We start from the raw sequence: 21,385 nt of genomic DNA on the forward strand, positions 1-21,385 counted from the left end.
AAAAGATTTGAACAAAATAATGTATTAAAATACTTTAAAAGTTATGTAAGTAATCTATATATTACGGTTAGTTTTCAATTAATCTTTAGTTTTATTACGATTATTTTAAATAAATAAAATCCATGATCAAATTTCGCGAATTCGCGACACTATATATTCGCGGAACCCGTGTCCTAATTTCGCGGATTTCGTGATCTAATTTCACAGATTTCATGATCTAATTTCGCGGATTTTATAACCTAATTTCGCGGAATCAGTGATTTAATTTCGCAGGTTTCGTGACGTAGTTTAGTTATAACCGTGATCTAATTTCGTGGATTTCGTTACCTATTTTTGCGCAAATTGCGACCTAATTTCGCGGATTTCGTGATCTAATTTCACGAAAGCTTGATCTAATTTCGCGGATTTTATAACCTAATTTCGCGGAATCCGTGATCTAATTTCGCGGGTTTCGTGACGTAGTTTCGTTATAACCGTGATCTAATTTCGTGGATTTCGTTACCTACTTTTTGCGCAAATTGCGACCTAATTTCGCGGATTTCGTGATCTAATTTCACGTAAGCTTGATATAATTTCGCGGATTTCGTAACCTAGTTTAGCGAAAACCGCGAACTAGTTTCGTGTAATCCGTGACCTAGATTTAGGATTTTGTGACCTAGTTTCGCAAAAACCGTGATCTAATTTCGCGAATTTCGTGAGTTAGTTTCGCGGAATCCGTGATCTAATTTGCGCGGATGTAAGCATTACATTAATTTAAGTTTTATTTATCGCACATCGTTATTTGTATTTAAACTAATTCTATCAGTATTTGAAAAATTAAAATTATATTTTAATTCTTGAAATGTAATCTTTGTTGTCGATGACATTGAAGGTTAATGACTGAAGTTAGTATATGGTATTTTCTTGTTGCTATTATACATAGGTTGTACTCCTTGTTCCTGTCGTTGAACATGGTCCCTCCTTTATGTACATTGAATATTAGGGATAAATTGCATGGAGAAGCAAATATACATTGTGTTGTGCCAAGATTGTATTGTGTGTATATATCGAGGACATTCGTGGCTAGTGGCATCATGCTGGAACAAAGCGATATGTTTTGGCAAATATTTGAGCGGCTAATTTTCGAAGGTGCACATCCGTTGCCTTCCATATATATATATATAAGTGCCCTTGTTTTGCTGCAGGCGTTTGCTTTTAAGGCAACATCCGCTTTTCAGTATATATCCCTATTTTCGCCCCCTTCGCTTTATCTTTTATAGTGAAGATATGTTGTCATCATTGGTTTCTGCAAATTCCCTTATATTAATGTTACTCATTTTTTTTTCTCTCTTATAGAGAAATTTTATCGTAGATATTTCTTAATTTTTTTTAAACTAAATTTAGAAGAAAAAAAAATAATTTTCTTTTAAATGTTGTCAAATTTAAAGTTTTAGAACAGGGTAAGGGGGAGGAATGGAAATGGTGTGTTCTCACTCTTTGAAAAATATGTGTGTTTTAGCAAATGGAGAAGGATTGTTTGATTCATAGCCCAGGGCGAGAGTTGAGCACCAGATAATAATTCTTTGTCTATAAAATCCACTCTTCTTCGTGCAGTATTTTTATTCATCTTGTTCTGATATGCTAAAGTGCAAAGTAATGTTTTTGAAGAACGGAAAACTTTCTTAAAAGTGCGATATATATATTTCAAATCATATTTGGTTTGCATCTTATTAGAATTTTATTTTGTTTATAATTTTACTATAATTGCTATATCAATTTTTCGTTTTCTGGATTAAAAAATAGTAATTTATAATTAGCATTAATTTTGGAATTACGCATCATAAAATTTTATTAGAATAATATTTTGCGTAATATATGATTTTGATAACAATACTCTATTGTTCAATAATCAAGTAATAATTAATTTACGAAAAAAAATTCCTCTTTTGCTTTCGTGATTTTTTTACGTTTCAACTTTTAATTTTGTATTTCAGTTTTAACTTTAATTTATTATATATCTGATTTTTTTTTTATTTTGTCCGCGAAATTTACTGCTCGCGCATTTGTCTCGTTGATTTATATTTTTATGACATCATTTCCGATAGTCGAAAATGAAATATATCCATTGTATTTGTGAAAAATTGGCAATCGTGTATATGGAAGAAGAAGAAGATGAGGGGGGAAAAAAAACAACAGCGGAATGTATAAGCGTTATTCTAGCGTAAAGATAGGAAAAGTGTTCCCCGTGTGTCAGGGTGCATTCTTTTCATTGCTGGACTTTGGGATCGAAAGTGGAGGTCGTGAGACCTTAGGAGACCTGTAAATCTAACCTCGTCGACCAAGTCACGTGTCCGGGGGGATATCTACTTTTTTACCTCTCTCTATATATATATAGAAACCTTGAACAATTTTCTGTTTTCTCAACCCTGCAGACTCGTTTTCTCATCTCTTTGGAAGAGTATAGAAATCGTCGCGCTGCAACCCACCCAAAATGTCCCGGTGCGTCTTCTTCTTTCTTTACTTTTATCTCACCCGATATATATATATATATATTCTTCTTTTACTTGTTGCATTTCCATCCCCCTATAAACATTGTGAAAGTCTTTACTTTTATCGCAAGGTTTTTTTTTTCTTTCGACAACATGATGGGTGGAGGAGTGGGAGCTTAACCAATTGCTGGGAAAGTGAGTTTTCCTGCTTTTTTTTTATACCCTCATGTCACATGATATATAGTGTTATCCTGAAAATTGTGTTTCCGTATGCTCGTAAATATGAAAAATCGAAAAAAAGGCGTTAAAATTCTTCTCTTTTGAAAATGTATTTAAATTATATTTTTATCATTATATTTTTCTGATAATATTTTGTCTTCTTTTCTTCTTCTTCTCTAAATATATATATATATATATATATATACATATATATATATATATATATATATATATATATATATATATATATATATATATATATTCTTAATATAAAATTCGCCATATCGTTTGAATTCAAGAAAAACTGTTTTGCGCGCAGACAATTGAAAATATAAATTCTCTTTTATAGAAAGACGTCGTTGTTGATTAAAAGTCATTACAATGGGAAAAAAAATTTGTGGTCGTTTCTCAACCACAATCAGATTTATTCCTCTCTTTCATTCTCCGTTTTTCCATTAACAAATCGAGAAAATAATTCATCACTGGGTTTTAATGCTCAGTCGATTTTACTCGTTTTTTTTAAAAAAGATTATCGTCTTTACATGTATATATATATATATATGAGAATTAGAACGATTCTTCGTAAATTTTCTATAGAATCTCTCCCTCTATATATAAAATGTCTTGAAATGAAAAAAAAAACGCCAAAAGATGATGAAGAGTGTCGCTAAATGGATAGGATGATGAAAAAAAAATTAGTGAAAAAAATCCATAAATATCATAAAAAAATGGAGGAAAAAAATTAAAACGTCCTTTTTTCTCACACGCGGCTTTATTTATTAAATGCTATTTCTTTAAAAGAGAGTATTATTATTAGTTCCAAGTCGATGAAGGGTCTTTTTAGTTGCGGCAGGTGTTTTTGTAAAGTACACGCTTTATAACTGTCGAGTTGTAATAGTACACTTCTTGTTAAAAAAAAGAAGGCAAAAAAAAAAAAATTGACATTGCGGTTTTAGTTTTCTAATTCGTTTTTTTCTTTTAAACCAATATACGTGCTTGCAATGTGACAAGAAATTTTCTTCGACAGCAAAAGCAGATATATTACTTTTTCAACGTATATAACCAAGTTTTAATTAAGTCTTGAGTCGGCAAGTTTCTTTTCCATTCTTTAATCACAAAAGAGAAAAAAAAAAGTGCAACGCCTGTCATGGTCAGTTACAAAATTTCAAGAAACTATTGCAATTTAATTTAAATCTCGGGAGAAGATATCAAGAAAGTGAAAAAAGATTGTATCTCTTAATTTTTTTTTTTTTTAATAATAAAATACACATTTAATTAAGAACAATAATTAAATTCAATTAAATTTAAATTTGTTAAATTTAATTAAGTTTAAATTAATTAAATAATTAAAAAATAATTTTAGAATTTTATAAATATTACAATATTTTATGTTTTTCTTTTTTATTTATATTTGCTATTATTTTAATTTTAATTTGAAATTAAATTTAGATTCTGATTATTGGATATCTGAAATTCATGTGATTACTGATTTGATACAAACGTATTTAATTACTGTTATACAAATACATATATTTGTAATTAATACGGAGTATTCATTAGATTAAAAAAATAAAAACCAATAATTAGTGTATACGTTGTAAGTTGTAAATTTTGATAAACCAATCAAAATTATATATAAATATATTTCTGAATATTGACGAACTCGATTGAAGTCACGCAATATTAATATTATACTGAAATAATATTTTGTACAAAAATAACATAAAATTACATAAAATAACATAACATTTATATTTGATTGGAAAATGAAATATTATTTTTGCATATTAAAATAACTGGAAATTAAAAAAATTTAATTAAATGCGATATATATATATATATATTTATATATTTTAAATAATTAAAATTTTTAAATTAGAATTATTAATTCGAAAGGAAAATAACTTTTTAAAAATAGTTTATTGCTTTATTTAATAGATCTTTTTTTTGCTTTTTCATATTTTTCTCCCTGGAAAAAATGGTTGAATAATTGATTTTTTTTTGGGTACTGTACTAATTTTATTCAATCATAAAAAAGTCACTAATATTTTTAAATGTATTTTTTCTCGAATTTACGAATTTTAGATATTGGATAAAGATTTTATCTTCACTTTTATCACAATCCTGATTCTTTACTCAGTTTAGTGTACACTGTTTTCTCTGCTTTTTTTTGTTCGCTTTTCCTATATAGCGCGTTTTACGATGGGAAGGGAGATCATATAATTCACTTCTAGTATATCATGCGAATTTAGTCGCTTCTCTTTCCCTTCTATTACTCTTTTATGAGAAGCCACTGTTCAGTTTTTTTTTTTGCCTAAAACAATTTCAGTTTTACATAAACTTCTAAAAAGCTAATTTACTATTTGTCGTCTTCTTTTTTTTCTAAATGATCGTAAATTGAGCAGACACGATAATTAATGAGTTAAATATTTTAGTAAAAGAATTAATTAAATTATTAATTATTATATTAATAATTATTGTTGAATAAATAAATTGAATTATTATGAATTATAAGTAAATTCTAGAGTCAAATAATATTTAATTCTGCGTGTATAAAATTTTTCGTGAATTCTGAAAAATGTTTCTACAGATAGGAAAATATACCATACAAATTTTTTAGTTGATAAATATTATTTGTAGGCTTTTAAATTTTCGAGGGTTTTTTTTTTGTTTGTCCAAAAAACTTGATGACGATGCGTAATATTTCAATATACTATAAATAGAGGCTGGTGCCTCGAATGCTTTTTCATGTGAATTTGAAAGTTATATTTATCGCTTTAGAAACGGGTTTTAGCAGAAACGTTTTCCGATAGCGATCTTTCTTTCTGCCGAAATCACATAAAGTACGTATAGGATGGGCAGCGTATTGATTATTGAATGGGTGAGACTAAATATTGCATTCCACTGATATTGCATTTGAATACGTAATATATATATCGCTTACATATGCGAGATTTAAAACCGATACTTTTGTGTGTATCATTTTTTGTTTCATCTGTTTAATAAATCCCATTTTGTACATATATATACATGTAGGAATCAAATATTATATATATACATATATAGGAAAACTAATGACTTCTTTGAAATCAAGTTTTTCTTTTTTGGTTTTCAAAGCTTTACTATATATAGGCAAAGAAATCGTTTTTCCTTTGATCAAAATATACATTTGGCAAAATTATATATTTCCTATCAGAATAAAAAATAAATGAATATTTTTTAATAAGTAATCTAATTTTTTTTTAAAATTATTTTCTATATTGGAAAAATAAATTTTCGCAAATTAAATTTGTTATAATATTTGTAATAATTATAAATATTATTTATTGATCAAAATCTTTAAATATTATTTAATTGTGATATAATAGGATAGTATTTTTTTCTTCTGTTATTTTATGCAAATCTTAAAAGTTAATTTAAGAAATTCAAAGTTTTTACGTGAATAGAGTTAGATATTCGCGCAGCTGCGACAAAATCGATGGCCATAAAGGGAAATGACATTCTTGAGAGACAACCGAGTTCAATATCGATTGTGCAATGCATCGTGTGGTATTTTTTACAATGAAAATTCAAAAGATGAAGGGCTTAATATCCTAACACGATGGATTTATTTGACGTGAACCGAATGAAGGATCACGACGCGAATTATGAGAGCACGAGGCTTTTCTCTCTCTTCCCCCCCCCCTCTCTCTCTCTCTCTCTCTCTCTCTCTCTCTCTCTCTCTCTCTCTCTCTCTCTCTCTCTCTCTCTCTCTCTCTTTGGGCTCGAGTATTTTCTTGATTTAATTACCTAGCCTATAATTCAGCTCGAACCATTTAACACCGGGAGTAAGGATACTATGCAACTTACAGTGATATATTGCTCTTCTCTCTGAGGGAGGATATAACCACGCAGCCTCCCACTAACCTTATACGAAATTTCTCTCCACTAGGTATATATATATATATATATATATATATATATATATATATATATATATTTAACGATGATGAAATAAATAAACGGTCTTTATCACAAAAATGAAAACTAATCATTTTCTTTTTTTTTATCAAATTTTTCATCTAAAGTTTCTGGGAGATAACTTTGAAAACTGATTGTAATGTATCTTTAGTATATTAGTCAATAAAATGGGATTTTGTTCTGACAATTTAGAGTATACACTGAAAAAAATTTATTTGATTCAAATATAATTGGTTACTTGACTATTATCAAACAAATATTTGTATTAAAAAATTATTATTAGAAATAGTATTTGGTTCAAATACAGAAATTATTGGTTCAAATACAGTTTATTTAATTTAATATTTTAATTATTTGATTTCAAAAATTATTTGGTTGAAGTAAATATATTTATTTGATAATATAGTCAAGTAAATATCATTTGAATCAAATCAATTTCTTTTTCAGTGTAGTACAAATTTTTTTGTTGGAAATTTTTTTTCTTTTGAAAGTTAGTGAAAATTTTCCACAAATTCAGAATTAGTTTATTTTACTTGTATTATTCTTTTCTCTGAGAGAGATTTAAAAAAAATATTCATGGTAGTTTTTTTTCTTGATGATTAATTTTTAACGTGTTTTTAAAATATTGTTCCCTTTTTTTGAAAACACTTTAAAATATATAAAAGTCGAAGGTTGAAACTCTTTGTTGAGAAAGCTTATGTTTTTTTTTTTTAATAAATTATTATTATTATTATTATTATTATTATTATTATTCTAGTAGTGTATAGGATGGTTGGATTATTTTGCTCTCGAGTTTCGTCTTTTGGTCGCATATACGGAAGTACTTGCAAACATTCGTAAAATACGTTTTTCATATACGGAATTATAGACAAAGCTGCGTTGCTTTTTTGTATATAGTACGAATCTTCATAATATATATATACACACACAGAGAGATAATTTTTTATTGCAACACTCAATTTTTCTTATAACATTCAGATTGCAAAAATTTTATAGCATAATTTACCTTTTTTATATTATTTAAATTTGAATTATATAGGTAGTTAAAAATAACTAATTTAATAGCACAAAGTCAATTACTGATTCAAATAGTTAAGAATTTTTCAGTTATTTTTCCACTGAAAATTAGTTACTTTTTACTAATAATTATTAATTAATTTATTAATAATTAGTAATTATTGTTTTATTATAATAATTAGTAATTATTTTATTAATTAGCAATTATTACTAAAGTAAAATTATTCAGCCAAGATTTTACCATAAGAATTAGTTATTTTTAACTAATTCATATTTAGAGAATATTAATTAAACATTTAATTTTATTTATTTTACATGATTTTTGGCTATTCTTGTATAAAAGTATGGCATTGTTATTAAATTAATAATTTCACAAAATTAATTTTTACTATCATTTTATCTAAAATGTGCTTGACATATCAGAGAATTGAGTTGATTATATACAAGAGGTTGAGATGCGAGAGATGTATTATGAGGAATGCTAATGGGTACATGTAAATAGTATCTCTAGAGATCAACGAAGTATCTCATTAATGTAAACTATATGACGTGTAATGTTGCAATTAGAGTAATATCGTTTGACACCAATGTTATTGGATAACTGACTTGAAACTATTTCAAAGAGACGTAATTTAGAAAATGATATTGAAACTTGCATCGAATATATCATTATATATTATATATTAATTAAGAAAAGGGAATTAATTCAAAAAGAGGGAATTAATTACTAGGGAATTAATTATTAGGGAATTTTTTTTATTAAAAAAAATCATTGTTGAAAATCGTATATAGGAATGGAAAATTAAAGGTTGAAACTAATTTTACCAAGGTGGTATAAACTTGGTATAAACTTGGAATCGGTTGTTCTTAATTTAAAAGCCCCTGAAGCCGGAAATTGCTTTAAAATGCTGCATTCGCAAGATGGCTCGATTTGCGTATTACAAGAACGTCCGAGAATTAATATATACTTGTTTGGTAATTTCCCCCAAGGCCATCATGTTCGAAATTAATTTCTTGCTCTTCATATATATATTCGCAATTGTATCGCAATTGTATCGCCTTTTTTCGATATTCGTTTCAAATGAGTTAGGAAAATAAAAAAAATTTTCTTCTATAGATTTTGAATTTGTTCTCTTCTAAAAAGTAATTTTACATTTTTTGTTCTCTTGGAAAAAAAAGAGTTTTTTTTCTTTTATTCTAAAATTGATTGGCAAAAATTTTTTGCTTCGTATTTCTGTATAAAAATTTTATTATCCATATATTTTTTTAATAATGAAAGAAATATTATTTCATTGTTATACAATTTGAGATGAAATCAATTGTCATAGGCAGATTTATTTTCCAACGTATTATCGCTTCTGCTATAGAAGCAATATTTTGATGAATGTGAATTGGCGATGATACTGATTGCTCGTGATTCTGACTGGTGCAACATTAGCAACATACTGTATAGAACGTGCCGTGTGGATACCATAAATTACATGGTAGATATATGTATATAGGGAACCTACTTGCGTTTTGGCCAAAATGGTACAGTGAATATTCGGCGCATATAGCTGTAATCAGAACTTAGGTAGGTCATGCTACTACGATTCGAATGCTATGGGCCCTCCATTGTGTTTAGTACAAAGCAGTCAAATTTCACTAAATTTGAAACATTTATTTTATATCAAATGATATACTAATTTACAATGAAAAAAATATTATATTCACAAAATTTTCAAAATAATTTTCTCGTTAAAATTTAATTTAATGAACGAATACATATAAAAGCGGAAATAAAATTAATGGATATTTATAATATAAAAAATAATGAATGGAAAAAAATACGGATTATTATTTTAAAACAAGAGTAATGTTTGTTTAATTGAAATTTTAGCGAAACGCTATTATTTATATTAATGAAATTTTTAAATATTTCTCTCCCTTTCTCATTTTATAATATATTCTCTCTCTGGCTCTCAATATTTTTCAAATGAATTTTAACTTTTTTATCGGGTATTTATTTAAAAAAAAAAATAAATAAATAAAAGTTTCTCGGCTAAAAATTTGCAGCTCTATTGTATTTCTCTCGGAAGTAATTAATAAATTTTTTTTTGTCTACAATAGAAATCCTGTGAATTGTGGACGACAATTTATCCAACAGGTAAATCAATGTTTGCGCTTCTGTATGTGTTTCGAACATTTTTGTGTTTTTGTTTGTATCATTAATGATCAGCCACAGCTGCGGGTTTGGTTCAGGATTTCAACAGATCATGTGTTGGAGGTGCTCTCGTGCGCCCGTCCTGTATGCAGGATTGTGTAATAATTCAACGCCGCCATTATTGGTGCAGTCCCATAAATTTGAATTACCTCTGTGCGGAATATTAATAATCCTACGGTCTACGACAGCAATGTCGGTGTGACCGAGCTTCGATTAAGTGTTGTAAATAAAACGCAGATTCTATCGACGCTTTGCTCATTGAAATGGAGAAAAAGAAAGAAAGAAAGAGAGAGGGAGAGAGAAGGTAGAAGGTAGAAGGTCTTATGAGAATAAGAGACAGATTTTGCATTTTCATTATATTCGCACAGAAACTCTGCCAGGAATGAAATAAATTCCCCAAAGCTTTTTCGAGTTTTATATTTTTACCTCTCTCTCGGTTCAAATTCATTGAAAATCATATGCGGTTATTGTCTTCAGAATTAAAACTTTTTCATTATTTTAAAACCTAAAAATTATAATTAATCATTTTTTGGTCCATTTTTCTCGTGAAATCCACTTTTGAACAAGATTTAGAAATTTAGGGCGAAGAAAAGTTTTTGGTTGACAAGGGTTGATACATTAGGAGGCATAATTTGTTTTGTTCATTTTATTTTGGTTTACTCACAAAATAAGGGGTTCGTGCTCTGAAACAAAGTTTCCAACCATTAGGAATGATTCAGCCTCCCCCCCCCCACTCTAAATAGAGGCACAAGATAAATTGTTACTTTAGAGTTGAAAAAAAATATACTGAAAAGAAAAGCTTTTTTTGTAACAGCTAAAGATTAAAATATATTTCGCTTAGAATTGAATTTGAAATAAATTGGGTTATACAAAAAAATTAAATAATAAAAATAGTGAAATTTGGGTTTTAAAATTTTTTTTTTCTTAGGAGATAATTGAAGTTAGGTGGCAATTTTTCACATTATAAAAAAGGTGAGATGGTAGGGTCATTATCACGCTTCTCACGATCCCAAGTGACCAGTTGTGATTCTCGGATAATTTACTGGACTAGGTAGACTGGTGCCAGGGGTTGAAAAAAAAGGGACGAAAGATCTCTCAGCATTGGGTGGTAAATGAGCAGGCCAAAGAAACTTAATCAACTGCTCGAGGAGCTTCGTATACGACAATTAGATTTTACGAGTTCGCGAGTGAGTAAGCGAGCAAACGAAAATCCTCTCGCGCGAGTTTTCCGTAAAACTTGTGAAACTCAGTCACGCTTTAGGCTCGAACTTGAGTCTCGTGTATATACATATATATATAGTTATATAAAGATCTTTGCGAGTCTCTAAATCTATTTTGACTTCGTTTACCAGCATCACTACTTCAAACTCTCTTTAATCACATATTCTGTATTTTTTTTATTCTTCATTTTTTGATTTATTTTTGTTTTTAATCATGATAATTACTTAAACGTTAAAATCAAATATTTTATAAAGTACGATAGCAAGAATTAAAGAATTGAATTAAATATAGTTGAAGATTTTTACTTATATTTTTTTATAAAAATATTACTAAAAAAAAATTACTCTCTTCTATTTTAAATAATGAATTTTGATTAAATATTATACTGACCAAAACGTTTGCAAATTTTAATTTGTCACTATATTTAATATATGGCTATGAAAATTATCTTTTCAAAGATCATGCTTTCAATCTGTATTATTAATTTGATATTGCACACTGGGATTCGTTTCATGAATTCTTGCAATTACTTTGATAATAGCACACGTACCGAATTTCGTGATATCCGATCGTTTGCGCATCCCTGGAGATGAAACATATTTCGCTTTATTTTTTTTTCCATTGAATTTTATTTTACACTCAATACATTTTTTTACGTAAGAATATATTTATATATATATATTATGAGGGGGTAATATTTAGCGCAAAATTATAGTTTCTATTTCACGTATTGTGAAAAAATTATTTTTTATTATAAACTTTTAATATTACATTATCAATGAATGAGTAATTTGATTAGATTTTCTATTTTTTTAATTAAATTTTATTTTACATTTCCTTTAATTAAATTTTTAAAGTATTTCAAATTTGTTTCTACCTTCAAAAAAATAAAAAATTTGATGAGTATTGGAATTTTTCTTTCATTTATACGATCGAGATTTGTATTGTGAATGAACTGTAAAAAAAGGTACAAATATTTTTTTCTTTAAAGATGAAAAAATTCGTTTTTATAAAAATTGATGTTTTTTAATTAAAAAAAAAATACCAGAAATTCAGTTGAAAAATATTTAAAAAAATTTTTTTCCAATTCGATTGAATATGAAAGTTATTTGTAATTAACTTTGAAAAAAATGTTTGAAATTTAAAACAAAAAAATTTTAACGAATATAATAATTATATTAGAGAAATTAAATTTGAAAGTTTATATAAAGGATCGTGACTTTAGGATAGGATTTTGGTAGGTGAGAAATCAGTGACAAGGGATTGGTTACTAAAGGGGGCGAAAATCCGTTAACAAGAGAACGCACAGCCGCAATACGAACTCGTTGCTCATATGAGCGTTACGTGGTTCACTTGCCACAGAGTAGCAGATTCACGCCTCAGGGAATTGCATGCAAAGCACGTGGTCATCGAAAGAGACGTTTTCGCGTGAGGTTTCACCCAGAACAATTATTCACATATGTATATGTCGTGGAATCGACTAAAGAAATCGCATTTTTATTCGTATAATTCTTTTTATTTATTTTCGTGAAATTTTTTTTAACACATATTTTTGAAGTAAAATAATTTTTATTGCATATACAATTAGAAATAAATTTATTTAATAGACAATTTTTTGGTTAAATTAAAAAAAAGAAAAAGAAAATTAGCTCTTAACTGGATTTAATAAAATAGGAAATTATGTTACCATAGCAACAGTTACTATAGCAACGGTTACTATAGAAGCGGTTGCCACTGTAAATGCTCCATAGCAACAGTTACTATAGAAATGGTTACCATGGAAACGGTTACTATGGTAGATGTTACTATAGCAACGGTTGCTGTAGTAGCTGTTACTATAGATACGGTTACTACAGTAGCTGTTACCATAGTTACGGTTACTATGGAAACGGTTACTATGGTAGATGTTACTATAGCAACGGTTGCTGTAGTAGCTGTTACTATAGATACGGTTACTACAGTAGCTGTTACCATAGTTACGGTTACTATGGAAACGGTTACTATGGTAGATGTTACTATAGCAACGGTTGCTGTAGTAGCTGTTACCATAGCAACAGTAACTATAGCAACGGTTGCCATGGAAACGGTTACTACAGTAGCTGTTACCATAGTTTGGGTTACTATGGAAACGGTTGCTACTGTAAATATTTCTATAGCAACAGTTACCATAGCAACGGTTGTCATGGAAACGGTTGCTACGGTAGATTTTACTATAGCAATGGTTGCTGCAGTAGCTGTTACCATAGCAACAAATACCATGACAACAGTTGCTACGGTAGATTTGAATACTTAAAAATAAAGATAATAACAAATGGCGCGAATAATTGTTTTCCTTTAGATATTAGTATGCGGAGTATCTTGAGCGTTTTACTGAAAATTTAGCATATTGAAACAGGGCCACAGATCGAGTGAAGCGAGTATAAGCTTACCTTTGAACGTTAATCGGACAATTGGCTATTGTTCGTTGCAATAACATAGTGGGGGGTTGGAGAGGTATTTGCATATGTGTGTCTGTATATATACACCTAACTTTCAATCGATTGAGCTTTCGCGTGCATTTCTACATTGCTATATAGCTATGCACTGATCATGACTTAACGCTTTCGTGTTTGCAATTATTTTCCAACGATGCGAATCAACATTTCGATTTACATAATTTAATTTATTGTTATTGTTTTCACACAAGGACACTTCATTATAATAAATTAATAGATTTTCTACTATATATAATTTTTGTAATATTACAAAGTGGGGGGGGGATAATTTTAATTCTTATACGAAAGAATATGTTTGTATTAATTTGGTGAAATAATACATATTTTCGGATAGATTAAGAGACAGAAGTAACTTTTCTATTTCTTTTGAAGAATACTTTAAGCAAAGAACTGAGGGAAAAATGCTTGAAATGTGGTTGTGAAGAGCGACGTCAGCTAGTTTTTCGCTTCTTGAGACGTCAGGGTATATATAACGTTGGCAGTAGCTGTACCGGCATTTTTTTTTCTTCTTTTTTTTTTACAGACCGGATGAAGGTGGGTAAGTTCAATTCACCCTCTCCCGCGTTCAGTCTATCGAAGGGAATCTGACATTATAAAGGTAGAAACTCGATAGTATCGGAAGGCCAAAGGTAACTGAATATAGAGAAATATATTCGCTTCAGGCTAGCGCTTGTTACATGAAACTCGCCATATTCTTCCCCAACAATGACTGCGTACTTTTCTTCTTTATATATGTATATACTTTTTGAATTATATTTGCATTTCGAGCAATTTTTATTTTGGTTCTTATCTCATTGGAAAGTCCTTTCCTTGGCATAACGAAATAAATTTTTCAATGTTAGAGGACAGAAGAATACAAAAAAGGATTTTCTTTATATGAAACAGTTTTTCTTTACCTTTTTTTTTTAGTGAACTGTAAAAGAAAATTAGTTTTAGCCTATAAAAAGTCATTTTAAGGATTTAAATTTTCGGAGTTCTTTTTTCACCTGGTATTTGTAAATTTTGGATTAAAAACAATGTATTGTTTTGTTTTTCGCTGGAGGCTGCTAGAGTCTTTTTTTTTTGTAGATATTTTAAAATTTGCATCTGTAAATTGAGGATGAAACTCAAGAGGTCCTTTATGACATTTTCCATAAGGCGTCTCATTAAAAATAACGAGATGCTGTATCAAAGTACATGTATAACAAATGGAGAGACGTCAACGTTGATAATATCTAAGCTATATTATATAGAGCAGAGGCCATGTGTGGTTTAACACGATATGATGCTGCTCACGAAAAAAGCACTGTCTGATAATGTGCGCATCATGGAAAAAAGATAAACTCGTACAATTTTCTTGGGGCAGCATATTTACTTTTGTATAAATGTGCATGTCGTATTTTAATTGTGTTTATTGTGTGCGCGTTTTTCCTCTTAAAAACGCGAACCATCCAGGTTTAATATTTTTTTTTTGTATGTTTCTTTTATTAAACGTTTTTACGTTTAAACGTTTTATTACTTTTTATTAGCTCTATATTGTATATGTACGTTTATCTTGAATTCTGTTTTTAAAAATAATGAATACGGGGGGTTTATAAATTGACATGATTTTTCTTTTGAAAATATATTTTTTTTTTTAATTCAACGACTTATAGTCATGATGATTGGAAAAAAATCGGAAATTGCGTGAAAGGTATAAACTCCTGTGTATAGTTGCAACCTTTTATTGGTCTCTCTTTTCTACCTTTTATAGCACCCACTAAATTCTAAAGGAAAAAATTTTCTAGGTTCTATAGTTTCATAAAGATTTTCCCGAGAGAGGTCAAAGACGTGTGCTGCCTATAAATATGACATTTTGCTAAGTTTCTCCTATTGCTGAACTGGGAAATTCTCTCTAAAAGTCTCAAAACCTATATCCAGAGATTTTCTACTTTTAAATTCACTTAGAGATTTAGAATCTCTTTTTGGCATTTTAATATTTTTCGTTCTCTGTGTTATATTCTATCTTTGATTTTTTTAAAAGTTAAATTATTATACAGTTGTATGTACCAAATTTAAATATAGTAATACAATTAAAAATTGATGTTACAAATATTAAGAAATTAATGTTCATTAAATTACTGATTTAAACAATAAAATCTCTACACTATCATTCATCGGTAAAAATGATTTGACTGTTTTAATCAGTAATGAATTCTACTAATTTCCAGTAAAATATGACTTAATTTTAGTGGAAATAATTAAATTTTTTTTCCTATACCGTATGGTAGAAAAAAATAAAAACTCGTGTCGTGAGTATTTGAATTAGCGACCAATAAGAAACACCTCTTAAAAACAAGCCACATGGCAATTAAAGAATGTTTATATCGTTTGCGTGTATGTTTGTAATGCAGTGCTTTTTTTCTCTCTTTTTCTTTCTCTCAGTTAAAAATAAAAATTCTAAAATCGTTCGTAAGTGTTCTCTCTCTCTTTTTATACTGCATGCGTTTCCAGTGCGGTTAATTAGCATTTTCCGAGCGTGCATTTGGTACTTGGAGAAAAAACGCTACATGGTAGCAATTGATATTCATGAACTAATTTGTATTGACCACCCCTTTCCACTCTGACTTTTGTAAGTGGAAATTAATTTTTTTTTCTAGTACAACTTTTTATTAAAGTTGATCTTACAAATTATGAGGTATTTTTTCTTTTGGCAAAGACCCTTATTCAAAAAAAAAAAAAAAAAAAAAACTTTTCGCAAGTATAGTTTTGTGTTGAAACATGTGGACGCAACAGAGGAAAGGGAAAAGGGTTTTGAGAACGGAGATTAACATAACTGCGTGTGTCGCCTGGGTATTCGAGCTTTAAGAGCTTCATACGCTGGAGAATACGAAATGCAGGCGCAAGCACCGGGAGGCTCGCTTTTAATGCGTGTATATGTGAATCGTTCTCTTTAAAATGCATTCGTGTGAGTGAGTGACTCCAAAAGTCACTGGCACACGCAGTATTAAAAAGAAATATTTAATTTTTATTCTTAAATGCAGATTTCAGTTAATTTATATATATATAAAAATACTATTTGAAATTTGTTTTTCTCTTAAAAATTTTGTTTCACAAGAGTTTTATTTTAAAGGTCCTTTTTTTACTTATTTGCATTACTATAAATATTTATATAAAATAAATATTTATTTGAAATATTTAAAAATTTATAAATATTTAGATATATATATATATATATATATATATATATATATATATATATATATCAACTGCAATAATAGAAACAATAAATATATGTATAGCTTTAACCGAGCGCGAGGATTATATATATTGCTAGTAAATATTCACTATTTTCGCGAAATACTCAAAACATTTATCACATTCAAATTTTTAATGTGAATGAATTCTTTTTGCCCGACTGCGACGTGTCGCGCGCGCGGTAGCGGTCGATTCAATCGTTTTGTTTGTCTCGCGGGGGAAACAAGCTCAAAGCTATTTTCACGCTTTGCATTCGAATAAAGGATTTTGTGAATCGCAATAGTCATTAAAGTTTAGCCGTTATTTCCATTGCTTGAAACGATATTATTCATTGTGAAAGAAACTTACGAACCATTCTAAATTAACCAATTACTCGTAACTAGACATGACAGTTATGTTTCAAGTTTCAATTGAAATGTATTCGATTTTCTGTTCATTATTTCAAAATTTCACAAAAGTGGATTAAATTGATATATCTATTTTCCAAAATTAAGGAATTATTCGTTATTTTTCTCGAAATATAATTTTTTAAAAAAGTACTTCTTTTTCGAAACTTATTTTTTGAAAATACTTTTGTAAGGGTTTTGTGGCCCAAGCACGCAAGTCTTATAGTTTCGCTTTGGCGCCAGCTTCTCTTATATTTTTTTTTAAATTAGTCCAAGAAAAATGTCATTTTACACTGAAAAAAAATTTACTTGATTCAAATAATCGGTTACTTGGCTGTTATCATAAATAAAGATTTACTTGGACCAAATAATGTTTATTTGAACCAAATAAACTGTATTTTGAATCAATATAATTGCTATGTATTTCATATAAAAACCTTTTAATTGACACAAATAATAATTATTTGATATAAATACATTTTTTTGTTTGATAAAAGTCAAATAACCGATTATTTGAAAGAAATAAAATTTATTTATTTATTTTTGTAGACTATTTTTGAAGAAGAATTAAAATTAACTAATTGGTTCTCGACGTATAAATTAATTATGAACAAAGGAGAAATAAATGCGATTTGAAATGTGATTCAAATGTACATTGCCATTCTTCGCTTTTGTTATTTGAATTTCGATGTTCTTTCACGGTTGAAATTTCACGTTGTTCATTATAAATAGTTTTGAATTTGTTAAGCTTGTATTGTTTCGTTTTGTATGCTCGAGAATTTAGTTTATAATTCTGTATATTTTAAGTGAAATATTCAATTTCTTTTGGAAAATTTCATTATTAATGGGTATTATATTTTGCAGTCATTCTAGATACATAAGAAAACACATATATATATATAGTTTCATGCTTTTCCATTATGTACGATAAAACATTGTTTGCACAACCATAAATGTCAATTTAAGGTAAAATTGTAATTTACCTTTAGCCCCTTTGGAAATTCAACTACTTTTCAAGGAGACAGGTATTTTTTAAGAAAAAGGGTTATATTATTAAAACTAACTTCAAAAGCTTCATCTCTTTTTATACCTATATGTATATATGTTTTTGTGAATAAAAGCGCAATTTTAAATATATATTTTTCACAAACTTTTACTTTGAAATATATATATATATATATAAGTTGTGAGGCGAACTTTTTCGCTTGAGAAAATGTCCAAACAATTTTTCGGTAACTCCGCAATGCTGGGGGGTAAAAAAGCTTTGACATTTTTTTCGAACAAAAGTATTCTTTTGGTCTTTTATCGAGAAATAGTTTTCGATACAATATATACATGAATTTAATCTAAAGAAATAAAAGAAACTTTTCAATTTTGACGTGCTTATTATTTGGATTTTATATAAAATTCGCCATAGGAGTCATCGTAAATACATATACATTTCATTGATTGTTCGTTGAATCGTAAATTTTTGTTCTGTCAGGACCATAAAAATGAAATCCAACTTTCTTTTTCATCTTGCAATTGTATTTTTGTTGTTGCAATTTTGGCACTAACACCAAGTATTGGTGTTAGTTTTTGGGAAATAAATTTTTTCGCGACACACATTTTTCCAGGGTCAAATCGCCGCGAGGAAATCGGTGAGAAATTTATGCAAATTCATAAGGGAAGGGGGGGTGGGGAAAAAAGCTCTTCTATAGTACTATATATATAAGACGGAAGTCTACCGCGACTTGCAAGAGAAGAATGTGGAAATGAGGAAATGGCGTGAAAACTCCCAACTTCAGTTCGAGACGCAACGGCTCCTGGCACGATTTCATGCCAGGAGTGAGAATCAGCGATTTTATGAGTACCCGTAGATTGGGATAGAGAAGGAGAGAGGAGAGAGAGAGAGAGAGGGATGTCTGGAGAGTTTATGATGCTTCCTTTTTACTGTTACAGTATGTTCTCGGGGTCATAAATTGAGCAAGCAATCATTTACATTATCTATTCTTTAAGAAGAATGCTCTTTTTTCGGTTTTCATTATTATCATTCTTGGGCAAGTTTTGAAATTCGTTTTGGGAATTTGACTCGGTAAACTTTTTTTTAATAGTTTCAAAAAATTTTCCATTTTTAATACTGAAATTATTTTAATATTTTATTATTGTAATATTTAATAATCATCCGAAAATGTATAATTATAATTTTGTTTCGTTAAATTAATGTCCTTTTTTTTTTTTTTTTTTGTTACAGGTATTTATTATACAACAAGATAAATTCCGAGTTGGCCATGAGCCCTGATGTTAATTTTACCGAACTGTTGACTAATTCTTTTTATACTCGGTAAGTGAAAAATTTATAACCATTCTTTTTGTGCATGAAAGAAATCTATCAGATTCAAAGGACAGAGAAATGGTCCTGTTTGTGTCAATCTAAATAAAGATTTAGATATATATATATATATATATATATATATATATTGAAAGATCAGAAATTCAGGAACAGTTTCTTTGAATTTCTTCTATCGATTTTCTAAGAGTTTCGTGACGTGAAAAGATTTACAAATGAGCCAACGAAAACTAGGAAATTTTTTTTTTTTTTTTGGTAGTTCTTTTTTGGAGAAGGAAGTCTATGTCGTTGATTCTGATGGAAAGAACAGTAGGAACGTGTAAACAGAACAACACTCTCCTACTTCCCCCTCTTTTCCTTCTCTAGGGAGTCTGAGAGGCATTACGATGCAATGGCCCTCAGGTTCTGAATTCACGTTTGCTACGTTATTCTGTAACGTTGTCCGCAATACGTCTCTATTCGTGTTCAGAATACAGGAATATTGAAATACATACCGACGCACGTATTCATTCATGTGCAGATTTTGAAACTGTAGTCGCCACTTTTTTTCTCGTTTTGCTTAAATCACTTCGACAATTGACAGAAAAATGTTACGGGACGCTTTTTTTCCCTTGTGCATTTTTATAGAAACATGAAAAAAAAAAAAAAAAAAATAAGAATAGTGTGAAAATATTTTTTCAATTATTGGATTTTTATTTTTAGTGCATTTATTTTTATTTCGAATTAATGTTTAATCAGTTTTTATAAGTATTTCGAAATATTAGAAAATTTGTTTTCTTACAAAAAAAAATTATTTATTTGTTTCAAAAAAATTATTTATTTTTATCAAATAATTATTATTTGAGATGGTATTTGTTTCAAATACAGAAATTATTGGTTCAAATACAGTTTATTTAATACAAATAAAAATTGATTTGGTTCAAGTAAATATTATTTATTCCATAATAATCAAGTAACGCATTATTTGAACCCAGTAAAATTTTTTTCCAGTGAAGTAAATAATTTTTTTTTTTGGTTATTAATTTCGATAGATTCAACAGCAATCAGTGTCTGCAGGCAATTTCTTTTTTTTTTCTTTTTGTTCATAATTAACATTTATGGAAATATTGCATTATAAATTAATTTTGAAGGGGAATTTTTGAAAAATTAAGATATATATGAGAATTTGATGAAGGTGATTGGATGAAGGTTAATTAGAAGTCATAGAAATGGTAACAGCTCATTCGAAACATTACACGTGCCACGTTTAGGAAATTTAGTGATAGCTCGCGTGCAGAAGAGAGGTAAATCGAATATCGATTACCTCAGGTAATATGCAATTTCTTGAGTAGTTTCGAGATGGTCTACGTGTGCCTATAAAGGAGAAATAGGTTTGCTCCATTTTTGCTTCTTGCTATACATACATTTTATCTTATGGTTGCGCAAGCTTTTTATAGTTAAAAGAAAAAATTCCCCTTATATGCATTTCTTTATATTTGTAATATTCTTGTTTTTCTATAAGTCAAAATTTCATTTGATTTTTAATCTTGAAAATTTAGATTTTATCTTCAGTATTAAATTTCGAAATATTGGATTCATTTTGTAATAATTTTTTGCGATTTTGTAATCTTAGATTTTCTTTTTGAATTCTTATATCTTTGTTTTGAATTATTTCTGAAAGGAGTTTGGTATCATGAAATAGGGTCAAAATTAAAAAAAAATCATTAGATGGTATAAAAAATAACCGCAGGGTATTGTAGATAAGCTTTTTTCACACGAAGTTCTTATTTTCCATGCCACCTTTTTTCTCTTCTTCTTTTTTTTTTTTGATCCAAAAGCAACAGAAAGGGTGTGTGCAAAGAGCAATCCAGAGAAATGCGGGAGAGAGGTAA

The 21,385-nt window shown here is 28.6% G+C and overlaps 1 protein-coding gene across 1 annotated transcript in view; it reads left to right on the forward strand.

The window, feature by feature from the left end:
• The window catches only part of LOC127282191 (GATOR complex protein NPRL3), a 43,768-nt gene that overhangs the window by 12,051 nt on the left and 10,332 nt on the right, over positions 1–21,385 (forward strand). Inside the window, exon 12 of the transcript XR_007843167.1 lies at positions 19,419–19,508. The gene's annotated coding sequence lies outside the window, so the exon portion shown is untranslated. The remainder of the gene's footprint in view (positions 1–19,418; positions 19,509–21,385) is intronic.

This window comes from Leptopilina boulardi, unplaced genomic scaffold (genome assembly GCF_019393585.1).
Source record: "Leptopilina boulardi isolate dan_hultmark-lab unplaced genomic scaffold, ZJU_Lbou_2.1 LbouV2_291, whole genome shotgun sequence".
Lineage (NCBI taxonomy): Eukaryota > Metazoa > Arthropoda > Insecta > Hymenoptera > Figitidae > Leptopilina > Leptopilina boulardi.